This window comes from Diaphorina citri, unplaced genomic scaffold (assembly GCF_000475195.1).
Source record: "Diaphorina citri unplaced genomic scaffold, Diaci psyllid genome assembly version 1.1 scaffold1138, whole genome shotgun sequence".
In the NCBI taxonomy this organism is placed as follows: Eukaryota; Metazoa; Arthropoda; class Insecta; order Hemiptera; family Psyllidae; genus Diaphorina; species Diaphorina citri.
Window position 1 is genome coordinate 54756 of NW_007378567.1, and position 13702 is coordinate 68457.

The window sequence follows — 13702 nt, forward strand, 5'->3', positions numbered from 1 at the left end:
AGTTAAGAGTTCGAAATTTGGCAATTGTCGATGAAATTTGACTTCTAATTGATCATCTACAAGGACAAAAAGCCCTATGACCTATGATACCGGATTTTCCTCACAGTAAAGGAGTCTCCCAAACTGAAACTCAAATCTATCTAAGTTATACATCCCCGATTTATAAATCCCAAATACCTATGTGACTACTTTGTTGTTTGAAAGCCTTTGTATCTTGAACAGCATTGACATAAGTTTGATTTTTTTTTTCTTTTAACATCTTGTATCCATCACTCAAACTCAATAATGACATGGGCTGTGATTGAGATACATCAAGATAGGAATGTGTACAAATACACAATACATTTTTAAGCCATTTAAAAATAGCTCTCCTGAGGAAAAAAGGTAGAAAAAAGAGGCTTTAGTAGGTACATGAATATTTTGTGTGCATAAAAAATATCTTTGGGCACTTCACTTTTTCAATATCTTCCAGCTTTACAGGGGAAAAAACTGAGTTTTTTGTATTTCCAAGAACTCTTTCCTCTATTCTACTGCTTCCACCTGCTAAACCTTCAACAGTTTGTATATTATCGTTATCGCTTTATAAATTTATTGATATTTATTTCAGAATATTCGAGGGATTGGAACGTCAAAACTATGTTTGGCAAAAGATAGTGAAATAGTTTCCATTAAACTAAAAGTAATGTTCGCAATGTAAATTGCAAGTAATTGTGATTGATTTAAAATGACAAATTGATGCGATTTGTGCTTGACCAACCGTTTGCAACAAGACAGATTGTTTGTAGGTGCGACTTATGAGCTTGCTTTTAGATAGATCGAATTTTTCAAATGTAATCGCATGTTGCATATCTGTTAGGTTATTAAAATTTGGCAATTGTCGATGAAATTTGACTTCTAATTGATCATCTACAAGGACAAAAAGCCCTATAATCTATGATACCGGATTTTCCTCACAGTAAAGGAGTCTCCCAAACTGAAACTCAAATCTATCTAAGTTATACATCCCTGATTTATAAATCCCAAATACCTATGTGACTACTTTGTTGTTTGAAAGCCTTTGTATCTTGAACAGCATTGACATAAGTTTGATTTTTTTTTTCTTTTAACATCTTGTATCCATCACTCAAACTCAATAATGACATGGGCTGTGATTGAGATACATCAAGATAGGAATGTGTTCGAGAAACATTGACAAAAATATCACTCTGACTTCGCCCCATACCATGTCACACTATTTTATCTTCAAACTAGGAGCGCTAGTCCTTTACCGACCGGTTGACATGTTTCGATAACACAATGGTTAAGTCATTATTCATTGCGAATGATTACTTACAGACAATAAGGTTGAGGATTTTAGTCCACTGTTTGTACGTTATCTTCAGAAAAGGTACGTGGTGTCCAAAATACTCCAATTTTGGACACCACGGATAAGAAAAGATTTCCTCATACGTTAGAAAATGCGCTGTAAATCCTTTATATTTAAGTCACTTTTGATCCTCTTGTATTTCATTCTACCAGACTTATAGGTCAAATCCTACCTCAAAGTCGTTTCCTTTTTTTTTTCTTTCGGAAAAAATCTCTTTCTTTTCTAACCCAGTGGTTCAATTTTTAGGCCACCAAATTAAAACTGAGGAATTTCAAGAACTTATTAAAAGCTTCCGAGTTCTAAGACGCTAAACAGGTTAATTTTTAGCTCAGTTATAATATGAATAATATTCCAACACCTCTTGTAGCGCCTACTCAAGTCCTAATCACAGACACAGCAATGAAAATAATACTAATAAATACTATCATTCCTATTGATAAACACCAAAGATGCTTGTTAGCTTTGAGATTTATCACATGATTCACATGGCACCTTTTGAGTCATCCAATTTAAAATGTGCAGATGAAACTGCATTGTACGTGTTTGAAAAGTAAAAGAATAATGAAATCATTGACAATGCAGAAAAAAGGAGGAAGAATAAAATTGAATTATCACTTGAAAAAGGAATAGCAAATAAATGTAGGTATAAAGAGAAGATAATAATATTTCCAATGTAGATAATATAAAATACATATATTTCATTGTTATGTTGCATCATATTGGATTACGACAATGTACAAATAAATTTTTGAATTACAGAAAATGGAATTTTTGGAATGGTCTGTCTTTTCATGGTAGATTACCATAATAAGACAAACACCCTACGAACTCAAAATTTTCATGAAGCCCCCATATCAGGCATGCCATGGTACTTGTAAAAGTTTTACCTGTATCTATAATTTGTACATACCTAGTTATCCTCAAAAAAGAGGCTTTAGTAGGTACATGAATATTTTGTGTACATAAAAAATATCTTTGGGCACTTCACTTTCAGCTTTACAGGGGAAAAAACTGAGTTTTTTTGTATTTCCAAGAACTCTTTCCTCTATTCTACTGCTTCCACCTGCTAAACCTTCAACAGTTTGTATATTATCGTTATCGCTTTCAATAAGCAAGGATCACGAACCCACGACCTTTCACTTGGAAGACTGGGCCGGGACGGTAAATGTAGAGCGAATCTCTCACGCATTTCTTTCAATCTGGGAGCACCTTCCGATTTAGAATTAGATTACCAGAGGAACGACTTCATAGCAATTTTGATATTGAAAGAGAAATTTGCCGATTGAAGAATAGTACAAGAAATAATAAACTGAATCAATGCATTGAACCCATCTATATCAATACCTACTTCGTATAATTGATAGAGACGGCAAGCCTCTTCGCGAATTCGAAAACATCCTCTGGACCTAACAATAAATAAATAATAGGTAGGAGCATACTTAGGACCACAAAAGGACATTGCTCTGTTACTCCTAGAAAAGTTTCTACAAGTTTCTACAATCAGCTCAGGAAATTCAAAGGCATTTTATTTCCAAGCAAATATCTAAAGCGAAAATCCATGCTTTTTGGATTCCTCAAAAAGAGGTACCATATCCATATCTTTAAGTATTGCCTCAAACTTTTTCACTCCAATTCGCAATTTCAAAATCTAAATCAACATAGAGAAGTATCTCCACATTCTCCACCCGATCAGCCAAACCAACTCCTACTTTGGTTATGAAGAGGCCATTCCATATCATAAGCAGAACCAACCAGTCAGACATCATCTATGGTCACTCCAATTCGCAATTTCAAAATCTAAATCAACATAGAGAAGTATCTCCACCCGATCAGCCAAACCAACTCCTACTTTGGTTATGAAGAGGCCATTCCATATCATAAGCAGAACCAACCAGTCAGACATCATAGGTCAAGAGATTCAATCAACCCATCCCAGCCTCACAGCCGGTTAAATAATAATCATTTTTTAGCTAGTCGATATTGATTTTTTATTTAGATCACTGAATCTTTCAAATGTAGAATCAAACCAGTGGCAGATTCTTTCATAATGTACCATTGAAAAACAAAATCATGAAATGATTATCGTTTTCTTGGCAACACTTTTACTGAAGTTTATAACCCTTCGTCTAAGAAACAAGGATGTACCTACCATTGAAAAACAAAATCATGAAATGATTATCGTTTTCTTGGCAACACTTTTACTGAAGTTTATAACCCTTCGTCTAAGAAACAAGTAGGTATGTTAACGATTTTAACCTAACAAGCATGGTGCTAGTTAAACAGCTTTTCTTTTTCTTTTAAAGTTTATTTTTACCGGGAAAAACACATTCATCAGGGAAATCATTGTTCAATGTAAACTCGACTGATTTATAACGGTGTTTATTCAATCTAGCTAGTAAATAATACCATAATTTTCACATAAAATCCTGTTCCTCATATACCTTCTGCTTTTTTAACCTAACAAGCATGGTGCTAGTTAAACAGCTTTTCTTTTTCTTCTAAAGTTTATTTTTACCGGGAAAAACACATTCATCAGGGAAATCATCGTTCAATGTAAACTCAACTGATTTATAACGGTGTTTATTCAATCTAGCTAGTAAATAATACCATAATTTTCACATAAAATCCTGTTCCTCATATACCTTCTGCTTTTACTTAGTCTTTTCCAACTCAGATGGGGTCGACATGTTCCTCATAAACCTACACCTGTTTAATTGAATCAATTTTTCCTTCCTTATAAGTTCTAGTAGCTTGGACCTTGACTATTTTATTTTGACTGGATTGTAAATGCAAGTGTATCCATTAAGTAAAGACGAATTGAATTTCTTTGGGCAGTGATTGGAAAGATATGTAACAGTTGACCAGCCTAGGGAATTTGACCTAGGTGTTCGAAACCCATAAGGAAACGGCAGAGATATCTAATACATGAACTTTACATTCAAAAGAAAGCCAATTTTTACCGAACAATGAGATGAGGGGATCGAGATAGTTCAAGCTTTGAACATGTGTTTGCATATTTTTTAAGTCGTGATTTATTGGTCCATTGGTTTTCTGTAGATACCTAGCTTCATACAGAATCCATGTAATATACAAACCATCGCATCGGTTCTCAACTGTTTAGAAAAAGGCATATAAGGGAACTTATCAATATATTGGAGAATTTCTGAGCTCTTTGTTATCATAGGGCTTGCAAAACAGATATACAAAATGAGTAGATGGTCTTCCGTTTTTACCGTTTTAACAATTTTGTGTTACTTCTCATTCATTTAATATGTACTTGTGGATTGGAGATATAAGGTATTTAAGGACCGCTGTAGTACGCTTCATACAGAAACCATGTAATATACAAACCATCGCATCGGTTCTCAACTGTTTAGAAAAAGGCATATAAGGGAACTTATCAATATATTATTGGAGAATTTCTGAGCTCTTTGTTATCATAGGGCTTGCAAAACAGATATACAAAATGAGTAGATGGTCTTCCGTTTTAACAATTTTGTGTTACTTCTCATTCATTTAATATGTACTTGTGGATTGGAGATATAAGGTATTTAAGGACCGCTGTAGTACTTCGTCGTACCCATATACCGTACACATTTCACGTGAAAGCAATCGGTCAGGTAGATCGATCTACATTGTGAGCACAACATGGTTAATATATTGATGAAAACATCCGAGCGTAATTAAATGAGCCACGGAGTGACGTAAAAATAACAGGAAGAAGAAGAGGAGGAGAGCAAAGAAATATCTAAAATCTAAAGAATTAGATCGAAATACTTCGGAATTGTTCAAGAAATATTTGTGCCTTATAGGTACACCTTGTGTCCAGCCAAGACATCACTATTATGCTTTCAGAAGTTTTTTCACACATTCCAAATGACGTGTTTGAGGAATGACTTCTTGTGAAGGAAATTCAGCCGCGGTGTTAAAACTTCCAGTTCTCGTCTTTTTGCTTCTAGAAAATCTGATGTTTTTCAAGGTAAAACAAATTATCGTGGGAGAATGTTCCTAGTCTGCACAGTCTGGGAGAATTTTCCTAAAATGGACGAGTAGAAGAATAAAACAGAAACTCAAATGGAAGTAAAACAAATTCCTAAAGTCGGCTTAGTGTACTCGTTCAAGTCATAATTTTACAATAAATCACACATTATTATGTTTATTTGATACGTGTGTAACATGTATGTTGAACAGATTTAGGATTATAGCAAGCAATCTCATTAGACTTCTCATGATGCTCATTTATTCCACCCTCCTCGTGCAAAACCTGAAAATCCTGCATAATGAAAAAATATTGCCAGAAATCTGGTGGAGGTGAAAGAGATTTTAACCCCTCTGGTCTCTGACTTGAACTTGTAAGGTGAAAGACTTGATGAAATACCTGGGCATTTTTAGGCACTGTATTTCTTTGTTAACCCCTCTGGTCTCTGACTTGAACTTGTAAGGTGAAAGACTTGATGAAATACCTGGGCATTTTTAGGCACTGTATTTCTTTGTGTTGGCAATATTGTTTTTAGCATTTTAGCTATAGGTACATGGGCTATAATTTCTAGCTTCTCCTAATACGCGCACTAAGTCTCAGTCTCTCAGTCCGTGACAGAGAAGTACGGTGTTCGAAGATGATAAAATACTCGTTTGTTACACAGGACTTTTTTAGCTATGGGTACATGGGCTATAATTTCTAGCTTCTCCTAATACGCGCACCAAGTCTCAGTCTCTCAGTCCGTGACAGAGAAGTACGGTGTTCGAAGATGATAAAATACTCGTTTGTTACACAGGACTTATACCTCACCAATCTCAGCATGTGTATGGTGTAGTCGTATTCTTGATGGCGTCATAAGTTCAAAGGGTTAAGGGCTTTAGAAAAGACAACATGTTTGTACCTACTTTTAATATTTCCACGCATTGAATAATTGTTTATTGATTTGTAAACCTGACGAGTCTTTTCCCTCCATAATAACCATCTAAAATGTAAGCTGAGAATGTATAATATGTTGTTTTATTATTTTGTAATATTTTTCAAAACAGGATAAGCTATACCTGCTTGAAAAATGCATGACTAAATCTGAAACATGTGTGGGGCTGTGGGGGTGTCAAAAGGAAGACAATTGATTTAGCTTCAATATCATCAGACTCATCAGTTATTTATGAACATTGAACATACTTGGGAATATTTTCTTTCTTATTCAATTTTTCAATCACTCTGAAAAAATAAATGATAAAAACAAGAATTCGCCATTTCAACATGAAGGTAGAGGATTTCCCCCTGCCTTGTTCCAAAACTTCGCACATATATTATGATGGGTACGCGTTTGTCAATATATTGGTAAGGAAACTTGACGTTCATATAGTCAATGAACGAGAACATTCTCCTTGACATAGACTCGATAATTATGTAAGAAAGCAGGAATAAGCTCTCAATAAGGCTATGACCTCAAGGTGTGTGGGGCTGTGGGGGCGTCTAAAGGAAGACAATTGATTTAGCTTCAATATCATCAGACTCATCAGTTATTTATGAACATTGAACATACTTGGGAATATTTTCTTTCTTATTCAATTTTTCAATCACTCTGAAAAAATAAATGATAAAAACAAGAATTCGCCATTTCAACATGAAGGTAGAAAATTTCTCCCTGCCTTGTTCCAAAACTTCGCACATATGTTGGGTACGCGTTTGTCAATATATTGGTAAGGAAACTTGACGTTCATATAATCAATGAACGAGAACATTCTCCTTGACATAGACTCGATAATTATGTAAGAAAGCAGGAATAAGCTCTCAATAAGGCTATGACCTCAAGTACCGATTTTATTCATCTAAAACTAGAATCTCGTCACGTCGGAAACATTTCAAGAGACAAAAGTCTCCATGGTGGATCTAGGAGCTGCTGAGCTATTTTACATTCGAAACACACGCTTCCAAATTAGATGAAGGATTCTATAAAGATTTTATTCATCTAAAACTAGAATCTCGTCACGTCGGAAACATTTCAAAAGACAAAAGTCTCCATGGTGGATCTAGGAGCTGCTGAGCTATTTTACATTCGAAACACACGCTTCCAAATTAGATGAAGGATTCTATAGAATTATAGACAGACAATAACTCGGGATGCTGCAAGCTGAATTGATTGTTTTAACATTTAATGTACAATAGAGAATTGCTACTAAAAAAAATGGCAGAAGAAAAAAAAAAGAAGAGATAACGGTTTTAGTTCTTTCTTGGGTAACGAAAATTGGATTTTCAAACTCTACAAAACAAAAGACAAAAGGGAAAAAATCTGGTGTGAACATCACACGATTTTCCTTATTTATACATTTCAATAAGTGAATAAGTACACTTCTTCAGTTAATTCTTTCCTACACTATTGTATGACTTCGTATATTATTTAGGATAAGGAAAGTAAAATTTGAAAGCGTATATTATCTTCTTTATCATAGAATAATAAAAGATACCATGTCACACTATTTTATCTTCAAACTAGGAACGCTAGTCCTTTACCGACCGGTTGACATGTTTCGATAACATAATGGTTAAGTCATTATTCGTTGCGAATGATTACAGACAATAAGGTTGAGGATTTTAGTCCACTGTTTGTACGTTATCTTCAGAAAAGGTACTCTTTGGAGTATTTTGGACACCACGGGTAAGAAAAGATTTCCTCATACGTTAGAAAATGCGCTGTAAATCCTTTATTTAAGTCACTTTTGATCCTCTTGTATTTCATTCTACCAGACCTATAGGTCAAATCCTACCTCAAAGTTGTTTCCTTTTTTTTTTTTTATCTCTTTCCTTTCTAACCCAGTGGTTCAATTTTTAGGCCACCAAATTAAAACTGAGGAATTTCAAGAACTTATTAAAAGCTTCCGAGTTCTAAGACGCTGAACAGGTTAATTTTTAGCTCAATTATAATATGAATAATATTCGAACACCTCTTGTAGCGCCTACTCAAGTCCTAATCACAGACACAGCAATGAAAATAATACTAATAAATACTATCATTCCTATTGATAAATGGCAGAAGAAAAAAAAGAAGAGATAACGGTTTTAGTTCTTTCTTGGGTAACGAAAATTGAATTTTCAAACTCTACAAAACAAAAGACAAAAGGGAAAAAAATCTGGTGTGAACATCACACGATTTTCCTTATTTATACATTCCAATAAGTACACTTCTTCAGCTAATTCTTTCCTGCACTATTGTATGACTTCGTATATTATTTAGGATAAGGAAAGTAAAATTTGAAAGCGTATATTATCTTCTTTATCATAGAATAATAAAAGAATTTTCCTAAGATTAAATTTGCCAAAACGTGGAGGTAGACTCGGGCTTTTTTTCCTTCCTTTTTTTTTTCTCTTTCCTAATTAGAGAAAATAATAATAACATGCTTTGCCTTTTGAAGCTAGGAGTTCAAAAGCACAAAAACCACAAGTTGGAAGCAGGACAAAAGCTGCAAGACGAAAGAAAAAATTAAACACGATTATTCCAGTGGTAACGCGATTGCTTGCCATGCAGAAGGTCCTGGGTTCGATGCCCACGCGGATATTGACCGAGCACGTAAAGGGGAAGTATCGAATTCGACTGAACAAGGTTCTTACAGCTGATAAATATTTTTTGAAAAACAAACTGGGCCTGAAAACTGAGAAGTAAAGTATACGCAATGCAAATAAAGCATTAAAACTGATAGGCTATTATCATAAGCAAAACTTGCTGATCTCGCACTGTCTACCCTTGATATGAGATTAAGCAAATTAGCAGACGAGGGTAAATTACTTCCAGGCCTATCGTATACACACAGGTAGGACTCGTATCTAGGAGCAAGGGTCTACTTTGTTTCCGCGGGGGAAATATACGGGGCATGGAAAAATCGTGGCTAATTAGAAATTCTCCCTTTTTCAAGTTCCCCAGGAACTGAAAAAGTCTTCTGTTTCCAAACAAATTCTTTAGTTATACTATGGGAAACTAAGTCTGGAATGGAGCTTACACTAGTAATGAAACTGACAGCTTTCTCCCCTTCTCCCCTTACACACTCAGACATTCAACTCTATCATATCGTTTTCAGTCCAATATGAAATACCTACGAGGGTTAATCATACAATATTTCAAACAAATCTGGGAAGAGGACAACTCAGTCAACATTCAAGGGTTCCAATCCGATTTGCAGATAGTCGAAGTAAACACTAGTGATAAAATGAACTCTAGTACCACTTGTGATGAATAACGAAAACACTCATAGAGGCACTGGGGGAGTTTCAATATTAGAGATTAGGGTTAGAGGGGTCCGGGTCCCATAAATAGGGTACCTAGGAAACCTAACAGGGTTTTCTGAGGAACAACAAGTAGGCTTTAACCCCAAGTCAAGGCTTTGAATCACCAACTATCCTTTCAGATTTCAGAATATTGGACAGCTTCACTCTACGGAGAAATTGTAAGATTTAAAAAATACCTCGTCATTATTCGACTCCTGAAGAGTCTCATCACCACTAACTAAAAACAACCCTGTACCTATCTCCCCAAGTTTAAAAGGGGGATCGAGAAAGTAATCTTAGCAAGCGGAATGAAACAGAATTATCAAGAAAGGTTGCCCAAGTATCTTACCACTTCGAGGTACATTATTAAATTGAGCAGCACTCGAAAGAAAAAGTGCTGAAGCCTTTTGAGTTGTCGTTGCTAAGGAGCAATTCTCATACCACTAACTAAAAACAACCCTGTACCTATCTCTCCAAGTTTAAAAGGGGGATCGAGAAAGTAATCTTAGCAAGCAGAATGAAACAGAATTATCAAGTAAGGTTGCCCAAGTATCTTACGACTTCGAGGTACATTATTAAATTGAGCAGCACTCGAAAGAAAAAGTGCTGAAGCCTTTTGAGTTGTCGTTGCTAAGGAGCAATTCTCAAAAGAGTTTCTTTTGAGAGTTATTGATCAACATCGCAGAAGGTATACTGTCAGAGGTTTGTTCCTATCAGTGGTAGTTTAAGGGCACCCTTAATATGTGTTACTGAGCCCTTTTTCTAAGCGTCATACTCTAACTATAAGGGTGTTTGTGCATACACTTTGAGAGACGCTGACGCTACTGAAGAAAATTCAAGATTACCACTACACTGCAGAGTTTCAAGTCAGCTTGTTATATCCTTACATCTAAAAAGATTTTCCTGCAGGTAATTGTTACGAAGGAAATAAAAATTTCAGCAATGTGAGCAATGCTTCGTGTTCTTTTTCGGATTTATTGATTTGAATATTAAATGTACGAGAATGCTTTAATGCGGATATAAGAAATAGAAAAGGGATATTGTTAGTCAAATGGAACATTCAAGTGACAGAAGAATATTGTCCTTTATTTACACTGATGGCATAAGAAGTACAGGGATTGTGCGATCGTTACTGCTCCTCCAAAGAAGAAACTCTTGAATTTTTTTAGGATGAGGACTTCCTCTTCAGATTACTCTTTAAATTTCAGAAAAGCCTAAAGAATATTTTATAAGGATGTTGTACAATGTACACTTCTCATCACTTGGGAGGGAAAATTGTAAGAATTCATTCGGCTCTCATAACAAAAGGCAGAGCAGCCATCAAGATTAAAAAAGTAGCAATATCTTTGAAAAATAACACCTGTCGAAACATTGCAACTACCTAATGCGGAATTTGAAAATAATGATGATTTGCCAAGCTCTCAATTACGAGACGAAAGCCTAAACCACTGGAAATCTCAAGCTAAACCATAGCTAAGACCGAAGTTGAACAGTCATAAATTGCCACTAATTGGAGCGACCAAAACCGGCATACGAGAAGAATATTGCGGATAATCTTAGCCCTTAGGGTCTGTAGCTTGTTATTAGCAGACCAATTATGATCGTCAAGTTAGGATCAGTATTTAATCGATTACCAATTGAGTATCAAAAAAGAACAAAATACTTTCGGGCAAGAAGCCTTCAATCAAACAATACGAGAAGAATATTGCAGATAATCTTAGCCCTTAGGGTCTGTAGCTTGTTATTAGCAGACCAATTATGATTGTCAAGTTAGGATCAGTATTTAATCGATTACCAATTGAGTATCAAAAAAGAACAAAATACTTTCGGGCAAGAAGCCTTCAATCAAACAAGACTTGTAAATTTGAGATAAACAGTGATTATCTTAAGATCTAATACTACATGAGAATCGATGGTGGAAGCGTGATAACACCCTATAGTTGACATGGAAAAATTAACAGAACACAAAACTCCCAAGAAGAAAATTGGCCAATGTGAAAAAATATTCTGACAGTCGACAAGGTCGTTAGAATTATGATAGATTAATTATTGTTACTAGAATGAGATAGAGGTTGAAACTTGTGTAATGAGAGTAGACCAGTCAAATTATACACAAAAATGCCAATCAAGCGAAATATAGTGTTCTGGAGATAAATAAAAACTAAAAACTGTTGGCGGACGGGTACATTCAAAATGCTCTCACAACCCTTTTCCCCCACCTTTGGGGAATTTTTAGTGTAGGTAACAAGGAACCTTCGAGAACTTCTACATGATTTCGATCGATTTGTCTAATTTGACTGGGCTAGTGACAGTAAGATAAGAGTAGTATCTGGTAGCTGAGGTAGCTTTATAATTAGAATGGGAAAAATTCAGACCATTCAACTACTGAATACTGAATGTATGGTGTACGAAATAATAATGCACTGGCGTACTTACGAGAACCTGCCTATGGATGAGAGATATGGGAATTTAGATCAAAAATATATTTGAAACAGATATCATTGTACGTCAAAAATTAGAACAATCATACAATTTCAACAGTGCTACTTCAAGAACTGATTCATTTGGTGAAGATATTACCCATACTACGAAATTCAATTCAACAAAGGGGTTCTTTAGTAATTATTATGAAATCCATTGTCTTTCTTGTACTTTATTCGTTCATTGAACAGTAATTATTGCAAAGAAGTATATTTGAAGCACTGAGCTGTACCAGGTAAATAAGTCAAACAGATATGTAACAAAAGGCAGAGCAGCCATCAAGATTAAAAACGTAGCAATATCTTTGAAAAATAACACCTGTCGAAACATTGCAACTACCTAATGCGGAATTTGAAAATAATGACGATTTGCCAAGCTCTCAATTACGAGACGAAAGCCTAAACCACTGGAAATCTCAAGCTAAACCATAGCTAAGACCGAAGTTGAACAGTCACATAACTTGGATACATGAGACTATAATTTCGAGTCCACCGGTTCACGAAAACCACAAGTTCAGAGCCAAGAAAAAGGATTTGAGACCAAAGCAGACGATTAGAAAGGATCACAGATGAAGTGGATACTGTTATAACCGTGGACTTGGTTACGTATGTATACGAGTTCAACCTCTTTGGAAATGATCTTGGACTTCTTAGAGTTGTCTACTCATCTGGTAACAGTTTAGGTGGCTTTTGAAAGCTACTCAAACGGTACGAGTTCAACCTCTTTGGAAATGATCTTGGACTTCTTAGAGTTGTCTACTCATCTGGTAACAGTTTAGGTGGCTTTTGAAAGCTACGATAGCTAAATAGATATCCATTTCTTGGGAACTCAACAGATTGGAAGGGACTTCTCAGTGAAGACCCGCTCAATACCAACTACTTTAAAAGACCAAGTTCTTTTTGGGTACAATCGTGCCCTTTAAATAAATATTGATCATGATCATATTTGTATTAAGTTGTGTATTATGAAAATAAAGAGACCCAATAATTTATCTAACAAAAAAGACTTTGAAAAGTCTCTTTCTTTCTTATCATCAAGCTGAACCCGAAAAGGTTGCTTTGAACTGAAACCGGTCATATTCACACGACATCGTGAATTCTCTGAGATCTACAATTCAAGTCCATTACTCATTCATAGCGCAGTATGTAGCATACGAGCATCTAACAAAAAAGACTTTGAAAAGTCTCTTTCTTTCTTATCATCAAGCTGAACCCGAAAAGGTTGCTTTGAACTGAAGCCGGTCATATTCACACGACATCGTGAATTCTCAGAGATCTACAATTTAAGTCCATTACTCATTCATAGCGCAGTATGTAGCATACGAGTATTATAACCACATCCTATCATAACCTCATGTCAGTATGGGAATAAGGTTCGCAATCTAATCTCAAAAATTTATAATTTTATTTAATCGAAATAATCAATTGATTTATCGTACGCTCTGACTTCCCCAGGAATTCATATTATACCTATGTAATGTATTTTTACGACTTATTTGTACTGAATGGAAAATGGATATTCAAGAGACAGGGAAAAAATAGTTCTGGAACAAAAATCGGATCATACACCTCACTGAGGTTCCAAACAAGAATATGAAATGATCCAAGGTCCTA

General features: G+C 35.2%; 1 protein-coding gene across 1 annotated transcript in view; it reads right to left on the reverse strand.

Moving 5' to 3' along the window:
• LOC103514420 (SH3 and multiple ankyrin repeat domains protein 3-like) overlaps positions 1 to 12619 on the reverse strand; it is a gene marked incomplete at its 3' end in the record, with an annotated part of 64427 nt that extends 51808 nt beyond the window's left edge. The window contains exons 1-3 of the mRNA XM_026827396.1: positions 12609 to 12619; positions 4440 to 4448; positions 3475 to 3480 (exon numbers count right to left, since the gene is read on the reverse strand). The remainder of the gene's footprint in view (positions 1 to 3474; positions 3481 to 4439; positions 4449 to 12608) is intronic.
• Between the last annotated feature and the right edge of the window lie 1083 nt (positions 12620 to 13702).